The 22,676-nt window shown below is 37.2% G+C and overlaps 1 protein-coding gene across 19 annotated transcripts in view; it reads right to left on the reverse strand.

The window, feature by feature from the left end:
- The window catches only part of Baz2b (bromodomain adjacent to zinc finger domain 2B), a 362,220-nt gene that overhangs the window by 220,509 nt on the left and 119,035 nt on the right, over positions 1–22,676 (reverse strand). For 18 of the 19 annotated variants that reach the window (XM_048812354.1, XM_048812353.1, XM_048812351.1 and 15 more), the window contains one exon: positions 236–278. The gene's annotated coding sequence lies outside the window, so the exon portion shown is untranslated. Of the gene's footprint in view, positions 1–182; positions 279–22,676 lie in introns of all 19 variants that reach the window. The other variant, XM_048812341.1, reaches the window with a different exon arrangement.

Below are 22,676 nucleotides of genomic sequence, written 5' to 3' on the forward strand. Positions count from 1 at the left end.
AACTTCAGTTATATTTTTAAATAATTTTTCTTTTAAATGTTTTTAAATACTTTAAGGCAATATTTTTGAAGTATTTATCTAGAAGTATGAACTACAATTCACTGAAAATGTAAACATTCAAATGGCTGGTCAAAGAAATAATAATAATTTAAGTTGTATATATCTTCTAATTCCATTCTTACTCTCAGAGAAAACAAATCATCCTTAAAAGCCAAACAACCATTTTTGGCCTTACTGTGATCAGCGTGGTCAATCTTGTGACATCACTGTTGAGAAACCTGCAAGAGGAAGACAGAATTAGCACTTAGCTGAATCATATTTGAGTAATTTCAGAAACTAAAAAGTTTGTTTAGAACTTCTGTCTTTCTTTGATACCATACATCATATTTAAGTTAATCTAAAATATCAGGAAACATAATTGGCATAATATGAAATAAGCATAAAATACCTGGAGTTTATTTATAGATCAGTATTTATTTTAGTATGGCATGTTATGTTTTCGTTTATAATCAGAAATAACCCTGAAGTGAACAAAATATATTTTAACATAAACTAAAGGATATTTGGGTTACAGATTGTATTTATTTTCAAGTATTTATTGAGAAAATTATTGTTTTAAATATATCACAAATGGAAGATCGGTATTGTTTGTAAATACATTTATCTCTATAATTAGCTGCTCAGTTTAGAACCAAAATGTCATATATTTAATACAGGAGAAATTGGCACATGCTAATCCTTATAAATAGATCAAAAATTGAAAATATAACTGACAAGGGTCCAATATAAACTATAAACCCAAAGGAAGTTATAAATTAAGCTATTTTCTTAGCTATTAATGACTCCCAGTTTATCCCTGCAAAATGTGGCCTTTAAAATTTTCTTTATTAACAAGGCTTAATTTAAGATGAACTCTTAAATGTTTATTTAAAAAAGAACATGTTAGCCGGTCACAGTCCTGCATACCTATAATCCCAGTAACTCGGAAGGCTGAGGCAGAAAGATCTCAAAGTTCAAAGCCAGCCTCAGCAAAAGCAAGGTGCTAAGGAATTCAGTGAGACCCTGTCTCTAAATAAAATACAAAAAGTAGGGCTAAGGATGTGGCTCAGTGACCAAGTGCCCCTGAGTTCAATCCTCAGTATCCAAAACAAGAAAAGAAACACATTGTTCAGCTTGATGGTGTTTCAAAGCCTATAACCCCAGCTACTCAGGAAGCTGAGGAAGGAAGACTACAAGTTTCAGGTCAGCCTAATACTCAAAATAAAATTTAAAAAAGGACTGGGGATATATTTTAATGGTAGAGCACTTGCCACAGCATGCAAGAAGCCCTGGGTTCAATCCTCAGTACTGCAAAAAATAAAAATAAAGTAATACATTATCATTCGGTGTTAGGGTTCATAATGGACTTTCATGTTTTATTTCATTAAATCCTCAGAATAATTCCTTCAAAGAAGCAGAAAAGAAATAATTAGTATACATTTCAGGAAAAGATATTTGGAGAGGATTTATGACTTGTCTAAGAACACAAAATTGAGTTTTTCTTGGTTCCTTTTGTACCTTATATTTTCTACACTGAAAATTCATTCTGACAACTATTTTTCCTCACTCTGTCCTTTAGTACAAAATCACTGATTACTACTAGTTATCCTGTACTACTTCAAGATATTGCTCTCCAATGTTACTTGTTATAGCCTCCCTACTTCTCTTGTTTATTTATTTGTTTAGGGGGTACCACAACTCAGAGGCACTTAACCAGGGAGCCACATTCCCAGACCTTTTTATTTATTTATTTTTATTTTGAGACAGGGTCTCCCTAAATTGCTGAGCCTGGCTTTGAATTGTGATCCTACCGCCTCAGCCTGCCTAGTCACTGGGATTACAGGTGTATGCCTTGGCACCCAGCCCTATTTCTTTTCTTGATGCAGTAGCAGATAAATCAGATCACATTGCTCTCTTACTCAAACTTCACAATGGGGTATGTATGAATGTGGTTTTTGTTTCTGGTGTTTTTGTTTTGTTTGTGGTGCTGAGGATTGAACTCTGAGCCTCGTATATACTAGGTAAATTCTCTACCACTGAGCTAGATCCCCAGCTACAAAACTGCATAATAGTTTTACCCTCACTTTGAATAAACCCCACAAAATTTACTGTGGCTTATTGGGCTCTCTATTAGCTGGATGCCTGATTACATCTCCTACCAGTCTCTCCATATTGCACTCAAAGTCACAATGACCTTGATAATCCCCAAACATACCAAACTTGTCCCATTTCAGGTCCTTGACACTTGCTGTTCCCCCTGCTTAGTGCAATTTGTTCTTCATACCTTTAGAAAACTTATTATCAATCCAACCTGGTATTAAAACAAATGCCATCATCTCAGTCTCTCATTTACCACTAGACACTGTTAGCTCCAAGTTTTGCAAGGAAAGATCATAGGAACACTACTTTAGTACCTGGAACCCAATAACTACTCAGTTGATTAGTTGCTGAATGAGTAAGTGAAACAGTGCTTATAATTCCCACTGCATCTAGCACTATGCCCAGAGCTACAGAGTATAAATTAAAAACATAATACTTACTACATATTCAAGGACAATAAGCTGTAACAACTTGGTTTAATTTTTTTTTCTGTACTAGAGAATGAGCCCTAAGGCTCATGCATGCTAGCAAGGTGTGCTACAAATAAGTTTTATTATTTTTATTTTTTTAATTTTGAGACAGGGTCTTGCTAAGTTGCCCAGGCTAGCCTCAAACATGAGGTCCTCCTGCCTCAGCCTCCCAATTAGATGGGATTATAGCCATGCTCCACCACATACTGACAACTTGGTGTACGTTTTAAAAAGCCATTGCAGGAAGAGTTTAGGACGCTTTAAAAAAAAAAAAAGCAGGAGGTGGTTGGAAAGAGGGGATGTTGAATTATAAATATAAGATAATGAGGATGTAGATAGTTAAGACAACTAGTTGCAGATGGAATAGGAAATTTAAGACATCTTAAATGCAGGAAACAAGACCTCATGCTAAATGAAGTATCAGGAACTAGGACAGCAAAGCAAGAATGAAAGATTATGTCTAAGGTTCTAATACAATGCAAAAAACCTAAAGTGAAATGCAAGAGTGAATTATGTTTTGAACAGTAAAGATGGTGTTACTATATGCCAGTCAAATAGAGATGCTTCCAAAGCAGGAAGAAATTTGGAATAATCCAATGTTTGAAAATAAGTCATAAAAACTATAGTTTAAGCCAAGAGTATGGGCAAGTTCACCAACTTAACAGAAAAAAACAGCATATCATTTGTAACTGAATAAAAAGACAAATATTCCATTTTGCTTTTGATTTTTAAAAAGTAGAATAATTAAGACAAAATCTAGAGTTAAAATTTTATACTTAAAGCCCTAAAGCTCATATACTGTGAGTAAAATCATTCCTTCCTTATGGTAGCAATTTTTACACATGACTTACTGGGTACTTGTAATTGCATGAGGAAAAAATTTTGATGAAATTGAAATGACTCTAGAGGATAAAGCCAGACAAATATTAAAGCTTCTCATAAAATTCCTAAGTAGTTTTTACAAGCAAAAGGTAATTCTTTAAAATCATGTCAAAACTAGGAAATGTATTCAAATTACATATATAAAAAGTAATATTACATTTTATGTAAACATAACTAATATACTGGTTATGTACTATTTCTCTACAAGTCATTATTTCAGTAAATACACACAGAGAATCTCAACTGTATTTACCCACAGAAAAACCCTACTAATGTTTGCCACCTACTAATGTGGGAAAAGAATTTTAAATTATGCTATTGAATTCTACGTATTTTCCCAGCAATTAGCACGTACTATTCTTAATTTTACCCTCACTTTGCCCCAAAACAGAGAAAGTCTTTAGGTGATCAATTTTAGTATATTCAAGTCTTAACTTTTACATGACAACACTGTAAGTACCCATATCTACAAAGTAAGAATATTTATCTCTATCTAACCCACTAAAAACACTGAAAGAAATGGACACTTCTTCCCTGTTTTACCCACTATTCAATATTAACATGGAAAAAATGTTCACTAGTCCCCAAAATTCATTTAAAGTAATAGTCACTATATTTGCTTTATTGTAGGCTCTTTTTAAGGTTGGTTACAAAAAGATAAATAAAAAACAGGGCTAGGCGTGTAGTTCAGTGCTTGTCTAGTATATGCAAATCTCTTGGGTTCAATCTCCAATACCACAAAAAAAATTTAAATAATTTTCAAAATTTACACATGAAAAATAATTTCACATATCATATGCTATTTGCAGGGTATATAAAATATTGTAATCCTGAAGTATAGACATGGGGGAAAAAATCACAGACTCCCCCGTACCATTTTTTGGCACTGGGATTGAACCTAGGGTCTCATTATACATGCTAAACAAGCTAGACCCCAGCCTCATAGGATGCTGCTGATTTTTTTTTCTTTCCCCTCTGATACTGGGGATTAAACCCAGAGTCAACCTGCCACTGACTATAACCCCAGTCCTTTTTATTGTTTATTCTGGGACAGGGTCTCACTAAGTGGCCCAGAGTAGCCTCCAACTTGTGATCTTCACATCTCAGCCTCCCAAGTCACAGATATTATAGGTGTGCACTACCACGCCCAGCTACAGTATACTTTTATATGACTAATATGAACAAGGAACTGACTTTTAAATATGTAGTTTTTTAATTTAACAGTTATATGTAACTTGTGGCTACTATATTAGATGGCACAACTATGTACTTTTTTTTTTCTTCCAGTGCTGGGGATTGGCCTTTAGGCATGCTAGGCAAGTTCTCTTACCATTGAGCTATACCCCTCAAGCTCCACATTTATGCATTTCTCAAACAATACCAATGCTGAACTATATAATGATGTTTTTAAATATCTGAAAATTTGGGCCGGGGTTGTGGCTTAGTGGTAGAATGAGTGCTTGCCTAGCATGTGTGAGAAACTCAGTTCAATTCTCAGCACCACATATAAATAAATAAAAACTTCAGACAAATGTCCATTAACAACTAAAAATATGTTTAAATTTTTGTTTGAAAATTTATTTTCTAGAGGTTGGGGGCATAGCTCATTGGTAAAGTAGGTGTATATGTACAAGACCCTGAGTTCAACCCCAGCACCATCAAAAAACAAACAAATAAATAAATAAAAGGGAATTATCTCTATTTTTAACAATTGGAGGGTGGAAGGAACAGTCTCAATTCTGGTAGAATACACTCATTTCAGTAAAGTTCCAAATTTGGAGATAAATTTTTATCTTCCAATTATTTTCAGGTTTATGTTTGGCAGAGAAAAAAACAGGTTATTTTACCACAGAATACTTAATATTTATTTAATAGTATGTATGTCTTGAATTTTGGAGAACTGAGTTTTACACCTCTCCAGGTTGCATTACTATTGCCTGGTATTTAAATTTCAATTTGCTTTACTTTGTTCAGCTGTGCAGATATGCTTTAGCTTCATTTACTAATGTACTGTTAAGGACTAAAATCTCAGCTGAACACAGAAAAAAAAGTAAGTATATTTTATTAACAGTTTTAATATTCTTGATCATTGGAAACTTCACTTGCTACCAATTATTTTCCCTTTCTTATTTAAAGTTTTAAGGAAAAAAAGATAAGCAGTTTTAATAGCAAGACAGTTTTAACTAAACATTTAACATGGTACATAAAAAAGAAGACTGCTATCTCAGTTTAAAGCAAGCATAAAAACATTAGATACTAGGGGTATAGCTCATTAGTAGTTAAGCAGTTGTGAGGCCCTAGATTCAATCCCAGAACTAAAACAAATAAATAAACTAAAATAAAAACCGAAGATATTATAAAACAAATAGATGTTTTGTTACTGCTGTACCAAGCAGTTTTGCCAAGTTAGAAACACAACAATTTAAATACAATGCAACAAAGTAGACAACAGATCATTTCCTGATCTGTACAAACATTGACTATGTTGGTACCCTGGCTAAAAGCTGTTTTCCAATTTCATGAGAAAAACTTCAGATAAAATATATTTAAAAGAGCAAAAAGTGATCACAAAGAAAGTTGCACTCAGAACCAGAAGAGGTTCAGAAGCAAACTGTATAAGACAAAAGCAAAAGACAATACATTTGATGATTAGAGTGGAAAGTCCTTAGAAAGTAGTTGTCAGGTGGGCTGGCTGGGGTTGAGGCCCAGTGGTACAATTGCCTAGCATGATTGAAGACAAGGGTTCAATTTTCAGCACCACATACAAATAAATAAGATAAAGGTCTATTGACAATTAAAATAAATATTTTTTTAAAAAACAAGTACTGTTTACAAACGAGTTTTGGTTTGCTAAATAGTAATTAAAAATGCTAAATTTTTAACTCATCCAAGATAGAGAAAGGAAGAAAAATAAGCAGGTTGAATAGCTATGGATTCCAGTTCCAAGCAGTATTTTGGTGCATCGTACACACTAAATGCTTCCTTCCCTCAAGTTTTAACTGTAGTTCTGGCAGGGTACATAGTTAAAACACTAGACCTGCTTTTCTTTAATGTTCACAGAGGCAACCAAGGCAACTATCCCAATGATTCCTACTATTACAAATTACTTCTTGCTAAGACACAATGAAACTGATGAAAGGAATTACAGACTCTTACTCTTAAAACTGACAACTGTCTCATAAAGTTAAATAAAGTTCACATACCTGTAGAACTAACAGAAGCCAAGAGTACTTCAAAGCCATCAATTGTTAACTTTAACCATTAACTATTTTTACCAAGAAAAGCAAGGTAGTCAATGTTCTATATAATGGATAATATACTATATACATACTAAACCTAAAACCTAAAATATTATTTTCTTTCAAAAGAAAGCTGCCCGAAGTACTAAGCAAAACCCAAAGCAAAAGCAAATAAAAACTATGTGCAATCTCTTTAAAACTTATGAGATGATTTATTAGTATTCCAATTTTTTGTCATTGGATATAATTAAAATATATTTGGTATCTATAGTCATTCCTTGCCCAGAACTCCCAAATCCTTGAAATTTCCTGAGTAATAAGAGTGTCTTATACTTTTAAAATCATACTTAAATTTATGTTAATGAGGTGACTTAGGGTGGCCATTCCTAAGACAGCTTTAGTATAGGGCCAGTCAATATAAAGAAGGAAAAGGTTGGAACTTTTAGTGCCACCCCATTAACTTAATGAGGATCAGGAGAGGGACTAAAGATTAAATGCTATAAAAACCATAGAAGAGCAAGATTTGATGAGTTTTCAGGTTGATGCCCAAACCCACGTTAGAAGGGTGGCTCACCCCAATTCCATGAAGAAAGAAGCCCTTGTGCTTGGGACCCTTCTGGACATTAATGAACCTATGTACATCATCTGGAGATGCATCAGCAAAACTAGTAAACTTAAGTAAAATGTCTCCTCAAGTTCTGTAAAACATTTAGCAAATTATTAAACCAAGGAGGGGACCATGGGAACTCCCAGCTTATAATTATTGTTCAGAAGTTGGCGGCTGGCACCTGAAGTTGGGGCAGTCAAATCTGGGATTTGACACCAACTCCAAGTATATAGTGTCCAAATTTGAGTTAAATTGCAGGACACCTAGCTGATGTCCAGAAAGCTGAAGAATTGCTTAGTGAGAACAAATCTGTGTCAGAAATACTGTGCCTGTAGAGAAACAGTTATTTTTCCCAGCCACCTTTTTCAAACTAAACAACTCATTATCAGTAGCAGTACTTCAGGTAAAACCAGAAAACATTATAAAAGCACCTCTTATATTAGCAATTTCCAAATTACTAAAATGAATTAATTAATAATTTTATGGGCTGGGGCTGTAGCCCAGTGGCAGAATACTTGCCTAGCATGCATGAGGCACTGGGTTCGATCCTCATCACTCCATAAAAATAAACAATAAAATAAAGGCATTCTGTCCATCTACAGCTACAAAAAAAATTTTAAACTAAATTTACGGGCTGGGGTTGTAGCTCAGTGGTAGAGGGCTTGCCTTGAATGAGTTGGGCACTGGGATTCGATCCTCAGCACCACATAAATGTAACATAAAGATATTGTGTCCACCTAAAACTAAAAAATAAATATTTTAAAAAATAATAACTTTACTATATTAATTATGACTTCATAATTATCACTAATTTCCTTTCTGTAAAAAAATTACATTCTTCAAAATGTATTCTTCATTTACAACATATTCTTCATTTATCTTTATTGTTTCCTGTGACTAATTTTTTCTCTAGGGGAAAAAATTTATAATTTCCATGGGTTGATTCACAAAATTTTTAGAGAATTAACAAAAGCCTATTACATGAAGTATAGTTATAGCCAGGATGACAGTTTCACAGTTTGCTGTTGAGAAAAAACATGCAAACAAAGGACAACTGGCAGTTAGAATTGGTAAATAAAAAACAAAACAAAACATTTTTTAAGTACATACAAGCTGCCTAGTGTTCCAAACTTTACCACTCTATTATTTCAACACTAATTAGCACTTCTCAAAAATTTGACTCACTTGTCCCTAGGTTTCAATTTTAAAGCGATAAATGGGCATCCAGCAGAGGAAGAAGGTCCGCAGCACTGCCAACTCATGTTGAAACATTTCTGAGGTTATACCCCAAAATGAACCAATCACTTAGGTGAAGTAATACAATAAAGTTTCATTTGAGAATAATTAATATTGTTTTAGCTACAAGTTCCTTAGAGAATAAAATTCTATTGTAACAATACATAAGACAGGGCTTTAACCTTCCAAGAATACTATTAACTAAGTTAAAGCACAATATTTGAATCTGAAAGATTTTTATATCCAATTAGAGTTTATCTTAGTTCTATCAACAAACATCAAATCAACAGAAACTTTGCCAGTCATAAGAATGCCTTTAAAAAACAAACAAACCAACCAACCTTGTTTGAACAAGCCAGCATCAAGTCAAACATAAGCTCATAGTGTTACACAGTTTTTATGTATCATAGCTAAGAAGATAAAATTATGTTATTCTAATACAAACCTTCAAAAATCCATTTTAGACCATATCTATGAAGACTCTTGAGGCAATTCTACCATCTAACAATACACAGTTCAAAGAAATAATTAAAGATATAATCACTAATAACAAACTCTAGATTCCAGATAATTTATACATTTTATCTGTTAAAATAACTTTCTATGACTATTTAGGGATTTAAAATAATGATTACTGCTGTGTTTTTTCCCTTAGTTCTCTTAGAACTCTTAGAATGTTTTCATCATAAATGAGAAATCTAGTTTAATGTTTTCTGGTTTAATAAGGAAGTACATAACCCTGATCCTCACTTAGAATTTTGCCATATATTCATTAGATACTCAGGCAATTTATCAGCACTTCTGTTGCTACACCATAATTATAAACTTCATAGGGACATTGTGAAGTTGGCTAATTAGGCTTATAAATTTTTTTTGAGGAACACAGATGAAAGAGAGAGGGGTGTGGCATACATACAATTAACTACTATGTACTTGATGAAAAATGCCACTTAAAAACATCTAACATCTGAGTACAATGCTATAATCCCAGGCAATCATGAGACCAAGGAGGAGGAGCTCAAGGTCAAGGCCAGCTGTAACAAATTAGATCCCATCTCAAAATAAAAATGAGAAAAAGGGCTAGGGGTATACCTCAGTGATAAAGCCACCCCTGAATTCAATCAAAGGTACTAGGGGCAGGGAAAAAAAATATCTAACCACATGGATGAACATTAAAAACATTATGTTAAGTGAAATATGACAGTCACAAATATACTATGATCCTACAAGTATAAGGTACCTAAAATAGTTGAATCCTAGGAAGTGAAGATGGCGGCGAGGGGAGTGCATTGCCCCCGTGTGCTGCTTCACTGTGTGGGAGTATGACAAGTCAGGACGGCTAAAGGATATCTTGTTAGGAATTTCCAGCAATAGTGGGGTGCTCCAGAACCTGGAGGAAGGATTTCCATCGCACGAGGATCGGCTACGGGGACTCAAACGCGAGAGGTTTGTCGCACGGAGGATAACACTGCTTATTCAGCAAATCACCCAGCGGCTAGAGTCTGCAGCGCGCGCTGGGAAACGAGGAGATAGCGACGCAGGGATACAGCGCTGCAGTTTCTGCCAGCCGTGCAAGCACCGTACTCAGGGCTGAATTCTGGGTTCGAGACGGGGGAAGGAAGCAGTCCATCTCGGTTCTCCACACCGGTCAGACCACAGAGGAGGCCAGCAGCCACCATGTTGGAAAGCTGACGTCACCATCCCTGTTTTCGACTGACCGCAGCTCATTCAGCCATAGAACAGGTAATTTCAGGCTGCAATTCGCCTGCGGCATGCAGACAGATTGCTAGGGTTCAGTGCCTGGGTGCTTCTTAGAACCTGATCTTATCGGAGCGAACACCGAGCGCGGGGCGGCCGAGTTCCGGCTCCCGGAACCGTCCCGGAACCGCCCTGGCCCAGGGCCGCGGAGCCTGCGGAGGCTGCTTCTTGGACCCTGCTCCTATCAGAGCATACAACAAGCACTAAGCAGCCGAATTCCGGCTCCCGGAACTGAGCCCGCGGGGACTGCTTCTTGGAGCTTACACTTATAGGAGCTTACACCGAGCACGGAGCGGCCGAGTTCCGGCTCCCGGAACTTCCCTGGACCGGGGCTAGGAGCCCGCGGAAACTGCTTCTCGGTCCGGGTCCTGCTGAGGGCCGGTCAGGACTCACCCGTTGCTTTGGTTGCCCGGCAAGGGGAACGAAATGCTGCCATTCGCATAGGATACCAACATGGCAGAGATCTGATGTCAGCAGAAAGCGGCGGAGGAGAGAACTTCATCAATACCAGCGGTGACATAAGCAGTTGGTCTCCTGGTAGGGGGGGTGAGGCACAGTCACCCGAGTCTCCTCAATTTGTCGTTGAGCCAGAGGGGAGAAGCCGGGCCGCCGCCAGCGCCCGGAGCAGGCCCAGCGGCTCGCCAGCGTGGTGACCGCGTGACCCCAATTGGAGAGGGGGCGGAGCGGAGCCGCCACTCGCACCCGCAAGGTGGGCAGACCCGCGACCCAGTGGTACATGGGCGTGGTAGGAGGGGCAGGGCAGAGCCGCCGTTCGCGCTTGCAAGGTAAACAGACCTGTGACAGCCGGGCGGGTCAGGCCCAGTGGCCTGCCAGTGTGGTACACATGTCACCCCAACTGGAGTAGGGGCAGAGCAGATCCTTCTCCCACGCCCGGATCAGGCCCTGCCGGTGTGGTGGTCACGTGACCCCAATTGGAGTGGGGGCGGAGCGGAACCGCCACCCGTGCCCGCAGGGTGAGCAGACCAGTGATCAAACTGCAGATCAGGCCCAGGGGTCCGCAGGCGTGGTAGGAGGGGCAGGGCAGATCCGCCGCCCGCGCCTCCAAGGTAGGCAGACCTACAACAGACCGGCGGATCAGGCCCAGGAGCCTGCCGGCGTGGTACAAACACCACCCTAATTGGAGTAGTGGCAGAGCAGAGTCGCCGCCCGTGCCAGGAACAGGCCCAGCGTCCTGCAGGCGGGGTAGTCACGACACCCCAATTGGAGTAGGGGCAGAGCAGAGCCTCCACCCGTGCCCGAAAGGTGGGCAGATCTGCGACCGACCAGCGGGACAGGCCCAGTGGCCTGCCGGTACGACAGACACGTCACCCCATTTGGAGTAGGGGCAGAGTAGAGCCGCCGCCCGCGCCTGCAGGGTAGGCAAACCTGCAACCGACCGGCGGATCAGGCCCGGTGGCCTGCCGGCGTGGTACACTCGTCACCCCAATTGGAGTAGGGGCAGAACAGAGCCGCCGCCAGCGCCCAGAACAGGCCCAGTGACCTGCCGGCGTGGTAGCCACGACACCCCAATTGGAATAAGGAGAGAGCAGAGCCGCCGCCCGCACCTGCAGGAAAGATACGCAAGCAGTATGAAAAGACAAGGAAAGAAAGGACCACAAGCAATGCAGGTCAACGCAACTTTAGAAGAGGTAACAGCTGCAGCAGATGGAATGTCAGATAAAGAATTCAGGATATACATGCTTCAGATGATCTGGAGTATCAAGGAAGACATTAAACAGCAAAATCAGACAATGAAAGATCACTTCGACAATGAATTACGCAAACAAATCCAGGAAGCAAAGGATCAACTATACAGGGAGATAGAGGTTATAAAAAACAAACAAACAGAAATCCTAGAAATGCAGGAAGCAATAAACCAACTTAAAAACTCAATGGAGAATACTACCAGCAGAGTAGAACACTTAGAAGATAGAACATCAGACAATGAAGACAAAGTATTTCAACTGGAAAAGAACATAGACAGCTCAGCAAGACTGTTAAGAAACCATGAGCAGAACATCCAAGAAATATGGGATAACATTAAGAGACCAAACTTAAGAGTCATTGGGATACAGGAAGGTACAGAGCTCCAAACCAAAGGAATGAGCAATCTATTCAATGAAATAATACGAGAAAACTTCCCAGACTTGAAGAATGAGACAGAATCCCAAATCCTAGAAGCCTACAGGACGCCGAATGTGCAAAATCATAAGAGATCCACACCTAGACACATTATAATGAAGATGCCCAACATACAGAATAAGGAGAGAATTTTAAAAGCTACAAGAGAAAGGAAGCAGATTACATTTAGGGGTAAGCCAATCAGGATAACAGCTGATCTTTCAACACAGACTCTGAAAGCTAGAAGATCCTGGAATAACATATTTCAAACACTGAAAGAAAATGGGTTCCAACCAAGAATTGTGTATCCAGCGAAATTAAGCTTCAGGATGGAAGATGAAATTAAAACCTTCCACGATAAACAAAAGTTAAAAGAATTTGCAGCTAGAAAACCATCTCTTCAAAACATCCTCGGCAAAACATTACAGGAAGAGGAAATGGAAAATAACAATGAAAACCAACAGTGGGAGGTAGGACAGTAAAGGGGGGGGAAATAATCAAAGAGGAAAACAAACCATGTTTAGTAACAGAAATAAACAAATATGGCTGGAAGAACAACCCATATCTCAATAATAACCCTAAATGTTAATGGCTTAAACTCACCAATTAAGAGACACAGGCTAGTAGAATGGATCACAAAACAAGACCCAACAATATGCTGCCTACAGGAGACGCATTTGATAGGAAAAGACATACATAGGCTGAAGGTGAAAGGTTGGGAAAAATCATATCACTCATATGGACTTCGGAAACAAGCAGGAGTGTCCATACTCATATCAAATAAAATAGATTTCAAGCCAAAGTTAATCAAAAGGGATAAAGAGGGACACTACATACTGCTTAAGGGAACCATACACCAACAAGACATAACAATCATAAATATTTATGCCCCAAACAATGGTGCAGCTATGTTCGTCAAACAAACTCTTCTCAAGTTCAAGAGTCTAATAGACCACCATACCATAATCATGGGAGACTTCAACACACCTCTCTCGCCACTGGACAGATCTTCCAAACAAAAGTTGAATAAGGAAACTATAGAACTCAATAACACTATTAATAACCTAGACCTAATTGACATATATAGAGTATACCACCCAACATCAAGCAGTTACACTTTTTTCTCAGCAGCACATGGATCCTTCTCAAAAATAGATCATATATTATGTCACAGGGCAACTCTTAGACAATATAAAGGAGTAGAGATAATACCATGCATCTTATCTGATCATAATGGAATGAAACTGAAAATCAACGATAAAAGAAGGAAGGAAAAAGCATACATCACTTGGAGAATGAACAATAGGTTACTGAATGATCAATGGGTTATAGAAGACATCAAGGAGGAAATTAAAAAATTCTTAGAGATAAATGAAAACACAGACACAACATATCGGAATCTATGGGACACATTGAAAGCAGTTCTAAGAGGAAAATTCATTGCTTGGAGTTCATTCCTTAAAAAAAGAAAAAACCAACAAATAAATGATCTCATACTTCATCTCAAAATCCTAGAAAAAGAAGAGCAAAACAACAGCAAAAGAAGTAGAAGGCAAGAAATAATTAAAATCAGAGCTGAAATTAATGAAATCGAAACAAAAGAAACAATTGAAAAAATTGACAAAACTAAAAGTTGGTTCTTTGAAAAAATAAACAAAATCGACAGACCCTTAGCCATGCTAGCGAAGAGAAGAAGAGAGAGAACTCAAATTACTAGCATACGGGATGAAAAAGGCAATATCACAACAGACACTTCAGAAATACAGAAGATAATCAAAAACTATTTTGAATCCTTATACTCCAATAAATTAGAAGATAGTGAAGGCATAGATAAATTTCTTAAGTCATATGATCTGCCCAGATTGAGTCAGGAGGATATAGACAACCTAAACAGACCAATATCAATTGAGGAAATAGAAGAAACCATCAAAAGACTACCAACTAAGAAAAGCCCAGGACCGGATGGGTATACAGCAGAATTTTACAAAACCTTTAAAGAAGAACTAATACCAATACTTTTCAAGCTACTTCAGGAAATAGAAAAGGAGGGAGAACTTCCAAATTCATTCTATGAGGCCAACATCACCCTGATACCTAAACCAGACAAAGACACTTCAAAGAAAGAAAACTACAGACCAATATCTCTAATGAACCTAGATGCAAAAATCCTCAATAAAATTCTGGCGAATCGGATACAAAAACATATCAAAAAAATTGTGCACCATGATCAAGTAGGATTCATCCCTGGGATGCAAGGCTGGTTCAATATACGGAAATCAATAAATGTTATTCACCACATCAATAGACTTAAAAATAAGAACCATATGATCATCTCGATAGATGCGGAAAAAGCATTCGACAAAGTACAGCATCCCTTTATGTTCAAAACTCTAGAAAAACTAGGGATAACAGGAACATACCTCAATATTGTAAAAGCAATCTATGCTAAGCCTCAGGCTAGCATCATTCTGAATGGAGAAAAACTGAAGGCATTCCCTCTAAAATCTGGAACAAGACAGGGATGCCCTCTCTCTCCACTTCTGTTCAACATAGTTCTCGAAACACTGGCCAGAGCAATTAGACAGACGAAAGAAATTAAAGGCATCAAAATAGGAAAAGAAGAACTTAAATTATCACTATTTGCAGATGATATGATTCTATACCTAGCAGACCCAAAAGGCTCTACAAAGAAACTATTAGAGCTAATAAATGAATTCAGCAAAGTGGCAGGATATAAAATCAACACGCATAAATCAAAGGCATTCCTGTATATCAGCGACAAATCCTCTGAAATGGAAATGAGGACAACCACTCCATTCACAATATCTTCAAAAAAAATAAAATACTTGGGAATCAACCTAACAAAAGAGGTGAAAGACTTATACAATGAAAACTACAGAACCCTAAAGAGAGAAATAGAAGAAGATCTTAGAAGATGGAAAAATATACCCTGTTCATGGATAGGCAGAACTAACATCATCAAAATGGCGATATTACCAAAAGTTCTCTATAGGTTTAATGCAATGCCAATCAAAATCCCAACGGCATTTCTTGTAGAAATAGAGAAAGCAATCATGAAATTCATATGGAAAAATAAAAGACCCAGAATAGCAAAAACAATGCTAAGCAGGAAGTGTGAATCAGGCGGTATAGCGATACCAGACTTCAAACTATACTACAGAGCAATAGTAACAAAAACAGCATGGTACTGGTACCAAAACAGGCGGGTGGACCAATGGTACAGAATAGAGGACACAGAAACCAATCCACAAAACTACAACTATCTTATATTTGATAAAGGGGCTAAAAGCATGCAATGGAGGAAGGATAGCATCTTCAACAAATGGTGCTGGGAAAACTGGAAATCCATATGCAACAAAATGAAACTGAATCCCTTTCTCTCGCCATGCACAAAAGTGAATTCAAAATGGATCAAGGAGCTTGATATCAAATCAGAGACACGCCGTCTGATAGAAGAAAAAGTTGGCTACGATCTACATACTGTGGGGTCGGGCTCCAAATTCCTCAATAGGACACCCATAGCACAAAAGTTAATAACTAGAATCAACAAATGGGACTTACTCAAACTAAAAAGTTTTTTCTCAGCAAAAGAAACAATAAGAGAGGTAAATAGGGAGCCTACACCCTGGGAACAAATCTTTACTCCTCACACTTCAGATAGAGCCCTAATATCCAGAGTATACAAAGAACTCAAAAAATTAGACAATAAGAGAACAAACAACCCAATCAACAAATGGGCCAAGGACCTGAACAGACACTTCTCAGAGGAGGACATACAGTCAATCAACAAGTACATGAAAAAATGCTCACCATCTCTAGCTGTCAGAGAAATGCAAATCAAAACCACCCTAAGATACCATCTCACTCCAGTAAGATTGGCAGCCATTATGAAGTCAAACAACAACAAGTGCTGGCGAGGATGTGGGGAAAAGGGTACACTTGTACATTGCTGGTGGGACTGCAAATTGGTGCAGCCAATTTGGAAAGCAGTATGGAGATTTCTTGGAAAGCTGGGAATGGAGCCACCATTTGACCCAGCTATTCCCCTTCTTGGTCTATTCCCTAAAGACCTAAAAAGAGCATGCTACAGGGACACTGCTACATCGATGTTCATAGCAGCACAATTCACAATAGCAAGACTGTGGAACCAACCTAGATGCCCTTCAATAGACGAATGGATAAAAAAAATGTGGCATTTATACACAATGGAGTATTACTCTGCATTAAAAAATGACAAAATCATAGAATTTGCAGGGAAATGGATGGCATTAGAGCAGATTATGCTAAGTGAAGCTAGCCAATCCCTAAAAAACAAATGCCAAATGTCTTCTTTGATATAAGGAGAGTAACTAAGAACAGAGTAGGGACGAAGAGCATGAGAAGAAGATTAACATTAAACAGGGATGAGAGGTGGGAGGGAAAGGGAGAGAGAAGGGAAATTGCATGGAAATGGAAGGAGACCCTCAGGGTTATACAGTGGAGGGGGTAGAGAGAGAGGAGGGGAGGGGAGGGGAGAGGTGGGGAGGGGGGAGGGGGGAGGATGGGAAAGGCAGCGGAGCACAACAGACACTAGTATGGCAATATGTAAATCAATGGATGTGTAACTGATGTGATTCTGCAATCTGTGTATGGGGTGAAGGTGGGAGTTCATAACCCACTTGAATCAAAGTGTGGAATATGATATGTCAAGAAATTTGTAATGTTTTGAACAACCCACAATAAAAAATTAAAAATTAAAAAAAAAAAAAATAGTTGAATCCAGGTGGAAAAAGTAAAAGGATGGATTCCAGGAGTTTGGGATTTAATGAGTACAGATTTCAGTTTTAGAAAATGAAAAAAGTTTTTGGAACCCAACTTCTTCGAATAACCATAAAAGTCTAATTAAAAAAAAAAGTTCTGGAGATGGACAGCGGTGATGGCTGTACATGATATTAATGTACTTAGTTATACTTACATATGCTTTAAAAAGTCTAAAGTGATAAATTCAATGTTATATGTTACCATAATAAAAAATCAACAAGTGTGAAAATCAGATTATAAATCATAAATCAATCATAAAACTTTCTTATTCACTATTGCACTCATTGAAACATTAATCAAATCATTCTTTTGTTCATTCAGTAAATATTTACTGACTGCTTTCTATGTGGCAAGCACTAGACTGGAAAATAAACCAGTGAACAAAAAAAATCTGACTTGACAAAATTTACATTCTACTAGTAGAGATGTACAAAACAACCCAAAAGAAAAGTTATACTTTCATATAGTAAATATACCACTAACAGGCAAAGAGATAGAGCAATGGCAATAAAAGCATCCCTGAGAAGATAATTGTCCTGAAAATGAAGAAAGAATACTCTAGGTAAGAGAACAGCAAGTGTCAAGACCCTGAAGTGGAAACATTTGGTGTTTTCAAAAAATGAACAGAAGGTCCAGATCAGGTGCACAATAAGTTAGAGCAGTGGGTAGAAGAAGCAGGTAGAAGAACTAGGAGGGCTGGAAAGTAGATTGGATGTTGTTCTACATATGCTGAAAGCCATGAGATGTTTTGACAAGTGTGATGTGATCTGACTTTAAAAACAACACCACTCTAGTCACTCTGTACAAAATAATCACAGGGTTGGTGGAGGGAGAGGAAAACAGAAATACCAGTTTAGGGACTCAGATGGAAATAAGGTAGCAACACTTCTGGTGAGAAGTTACTAGAGATTTGGTTGCTGATAGAATAAGAAAAGGCAGTACAATTAATAATAACGCTAGTATTCATGAGGCCCTAGGTTCAATTTGGGGGAAGAAAGTCCAGGGTCCTGGTTAGATTAACTGAGTGGATGATATTGCCAAATATTGAGAGGGAGAACACTGGGATAGGAATAGGTCTGGTGGAGATGCTGGTGGTAAAAGCAGAAAGGAATCAGAGTTTGGGTTTTGGCAAGTGAAGAGAGTTTCATAATAAACAACATGATAAACTTCTGAAAAAACTCATAACATAAAGGTTGAGAAATGACCAGTGGATTTAGAGATAAATTTATATGCTGATGACATGATCTAGAGAGAGGAAAATTGATGATGGAAAAAACTGCAGAAGCAAAATCAATGATTACTAAGCATCTAATAAATGCATAAATCTGTCCTTGCTGTTGAAAATACAAAGATAATTAATAAATATTACATGTGACTAATTAAAGGATTATATGGAAACTATATTGAAAATCATGGGGTGGAAAACCACATATAGATAATTAAATTTAAAATCTTTGGAAACAATACTATTTTATAATAGAAGCTGTCAAGTTGAAAATATTATGCAAAGCAATATTGACATATGATGTGACAGCGATGCCCTTCTAAAGTATACACATGCAGCTGCACAGTAAAAATAAGCTTTTATTTGATTACACACAGTGGGATTTAAATAGCATCAACATTAGACAAAGAGTAACACCAGCAATTTTAAAAAAACATCTCCACTGTACTTTTCTTTTTCCCTCTCTACCATTGACCCATTTCCTCTTCTGCACTTTTAGCATCATCCTAGTCTCTAATTCATTAAATACTCAAAACAGGAAGCCATTCAATCATTTATACAAATCTTCATCTCCAGAGTCCCCTTTACTCTACTTATTATTTCTATTATGTTCTTCTGCCTCCCTGAAAAAGTTAAGAATTTGGAAATGATAAAGACTACAGACTAATTACTGGTATAAATTAATTTAGATAAATTATTAAAACACATTTGCATTTTAAACTTTCCCCCTCAAATTACAAGATTCTTTTCCACCTGTGTATATTTATACCATGCCCTATTCCAAAATATCAGGTAATTTACTAGGCTACATGTTATGGTTTAGATGTGAGGTTATTCCCCAAAAACTCACATGTAAGACAATGTAAAAAGGTTTAGAGGTGAAATGATTGGGATCTGAGAGCATTAACCCATCAGTAAATTAATACTCTGTTAGGGATTACTGAGTAGTAACTGTAGGCAGGTAGGGTGTGGCTGGAAGAGATGGGTCTTGGAAGCATGCCTTTGGGGTATATATTTTGTGAGCGGAATGGTGTGGTACTGAGCTAAGCTGAGCTGAGCTGAGCCTCTTAGCTTCTGGTGCAATTTCCTGAGCTGCTTTCCTCCACTACTCTCTTCTGCCATGTAGTCTGTCTCATCTTGAGCCCCAGGGAATAGAGCCAGCCTTCTATGGAGTGACACCTCTGAAATTATGAGTTCCTAAATAAACTTGTCCTCCTCTAATTGTTCTTATCTTTTGGTCACAGCAGCAAAAATAGCTGACTAAAACTCCTATATAATAAACAAAAAGAGACAGAACTAAAAACATTGAGTGTGAGAAATGCCACAAGTGAGGTTGCTATCAAAACACATGCCACAAGACCCTGTAACCTGTGAACCAAATAATGTCTTTTGAGTTTCTCAGTAATCAGTGCAAAGAAGAAATAACTGTCATGTGCATATCATTCATAATATTTATAAGGTAAGATGTATCATTTTCTTGGAAAAAAAGCACAGTTCTTTCTTTTTTTTTTTTTTAACTGAGACCTGGAGGAAATCTGTTTTACTGAGTTTTCAAAAATAGTCTAGCAATAAATATAATGAGTTTTACACGATTATTTAATATCTGTCAGAGATGGCCAGTAGATTGGTGCTTGAACATTTCAGCAGCTAAAAAAATATAACCCAAGTATGTCACACAGTACTTTAATTCAAGGATAAGATTTGAAATTTTCAGAGTAATATTGTACATGTTTCAGGTATCTTCTTCCCTAAAATATTACAATTTTAAAAGCACAATTTTTTGAGATAAAATTCACCACTTTAACCATCATAAAGGTTATAATTAAGATAGGCATAAAAAATAATCTCCCAGATGAACTAAATGCTGAAAATGATCACATTTTTATTTATGTACATTTAGCTTACAGCTTAACCAAAAGGTATGCCAAGTCAGGTGGCACACAGCTGTAATCCTAGCTACTCATGAAGCTGAATCAAGAGGATCACAACTTCTAGGCCATCCTGGTCAACATAGCAAAACCCTGTCTGAAAAAAATAAATAATAAATAAATAATAAAAAATAGAAAGGGCAGGGGATGTAGCTCAGTGGTAGAACAACCCTACATTCAATCCCTAGAACTGTTTTTGTGTTTGTTTGTTTGTTTGTTTGTTTTAAAGACAATGCTAGTTTGATTCTACCAACAGCGTCCATGGGTTATGTGCCAATGCCTGAATTGCTCTGAACTAAACAAGCAATGTTCTTTAAAGTTCTAGGAATAGAAATTAAAGATACTGAAACATGTTCAAGCTAATTAACCAGATTCAATCAGCAGCTGAAATTAATAGTAAAGATGACAGGAAAAATTCTGTTTATTTATTTATTTAGTTGTTGATGGATATATATATATATCAGGTGCTGAGAATCAAACCCATTGCCTCATACATACTAGGTAAGCGCTCTACCACTGAGTTACAACTCCAGTCCCAGCAAATCACATTTTTGACCCTGATATACCAAAGGAAGATTATATCTATTATATCAACATAGATACGAATATCTATGTTGCTTGTTTTTCAGTAGGTATCAAACCCAATCCTGCCCTTTCTTTCTCTGAGTGTTGTCTTCTGTCATGGGTAACACAACAAGGAAGCCCTCACCAAAAGTGGCCCCTTGACCTTGGAGAAGTAAATTCATTTCTTTACAAACAATCTAAATCTTTTTCTTTATTGACTTTACAGAAATACTTTCCCCAAGGCCCAATGATATAAGAACAAAGATATTTGTTTCTACCTGGTTTATAATAGCAAATAATTGCAATACCCAATCACCCATCAATAATTAATGATACATAATATGTACCTATATAATACGTAGAGTCATAGTATACATATTAAATACCATATATTATTTTTTATTGATTTTTTTAAATGACAGCAGAATGCATTACGATTCTTATTACACATATACAGCACAATTTTTCATATCTCTGGTTGTATATAAGTATGTTGACACCAACTCATGTCTTTATACATGAACTTTGGATAATAGTGTCTATCACATTCCGCCATTCTTGCTAATCCCCTGCAAACCTTTCCCTTTCCCTCCCACCCCTCTACCCTATCTAGAATTCATCTATTCCTCCCATGCTCCCCCTCCCTACCCCACTATGAATCGGCCTTCTTATATCAAGAAAACATTCAGCATTTGCTTTTTGGGGATTGGCTAACTTCACTTATCTTCTCCAAAACCATCCATTTACCTGCAATTGCCATGATTTTGTTCTCTTTTATTGCTGAGTGAAATTCCATTGTGTATATATGCCACATTTTTTATTTTATTAATAACTGATACATTTGAAAAGGATTCATGAAAATTTTAGAGGCTATAGATTCTAAACTTCAAACTTACTGCTTAAGTTCAGGCTTTAGTGAAAACTGTTAAAAAATATTTAAAAAACAAAAATACACTTTTTGTTGTGTGTGTGTGTATATATATATATATGTATTTTTTGTTATGTGTATATATATACACACACATAACAAATATATATATATATTATATATATTTGGCCTTTGGTTTTGGGGGATTGGCTTACTTTGCTTACCATGCATGATATTCCCCAACTCCATCCATTTAGTGCAAATGCCATAATCTTATTCTTTTATTGCTGAGTAATATTCCATTGTGTATATATACCACAGTTTCTTTGCCATTCACCTACTGAAGGGCATCTAGATTGGTTCCACAGTTTGGCTATTGTGAATTATATTGCTATGAACATTGATGTGGTTGCATCACTGTAGTATGCTGTTTTTAAGTCCTTTGGGTACAGACCAAGGAGTGGGATAGCTGGGTCAAATGGTGGTTCCATTACAAGTGTTTTTCTAAAGAATCTCCATACTGCTTTCTATATTGGCAGCACCAACTTGCAGTCCCACCAGCAATGTATGAGTGTGCTTTTTCCCCCACATCCTCGCCAACATTTATTGTTGTCTGTATTCTTGATAACTGCCATTCTGACTAGCATGAGATGAAATCTTAGAGTAGTTTGATTTGCATTTCTCTAATTACTGGAGATGTTGAACATTTGTTCATATATTTGTTCATCGACTGTACATCTCCTTAACCTATTTATTGATTGGGTTGTTTGGTTTTTTTGTTTTGTTTTGTTTTGAGTTTTTTTTTTTTTTTTTTTTTT

Source organism: Marmota marmota, unplaced genomic scaffold, assembly GCF_001458135.2.
Source record: "Marmota marmota marmota unplaced genomic scaffold, marMar, whole genome shotgun sequence".
NCBI classification, from domain to species: Eukaryota; Metazoa; Chordata; class Mammalia; order Rodentia; family Sciuridae; genus Marmota; species Marmota marmota.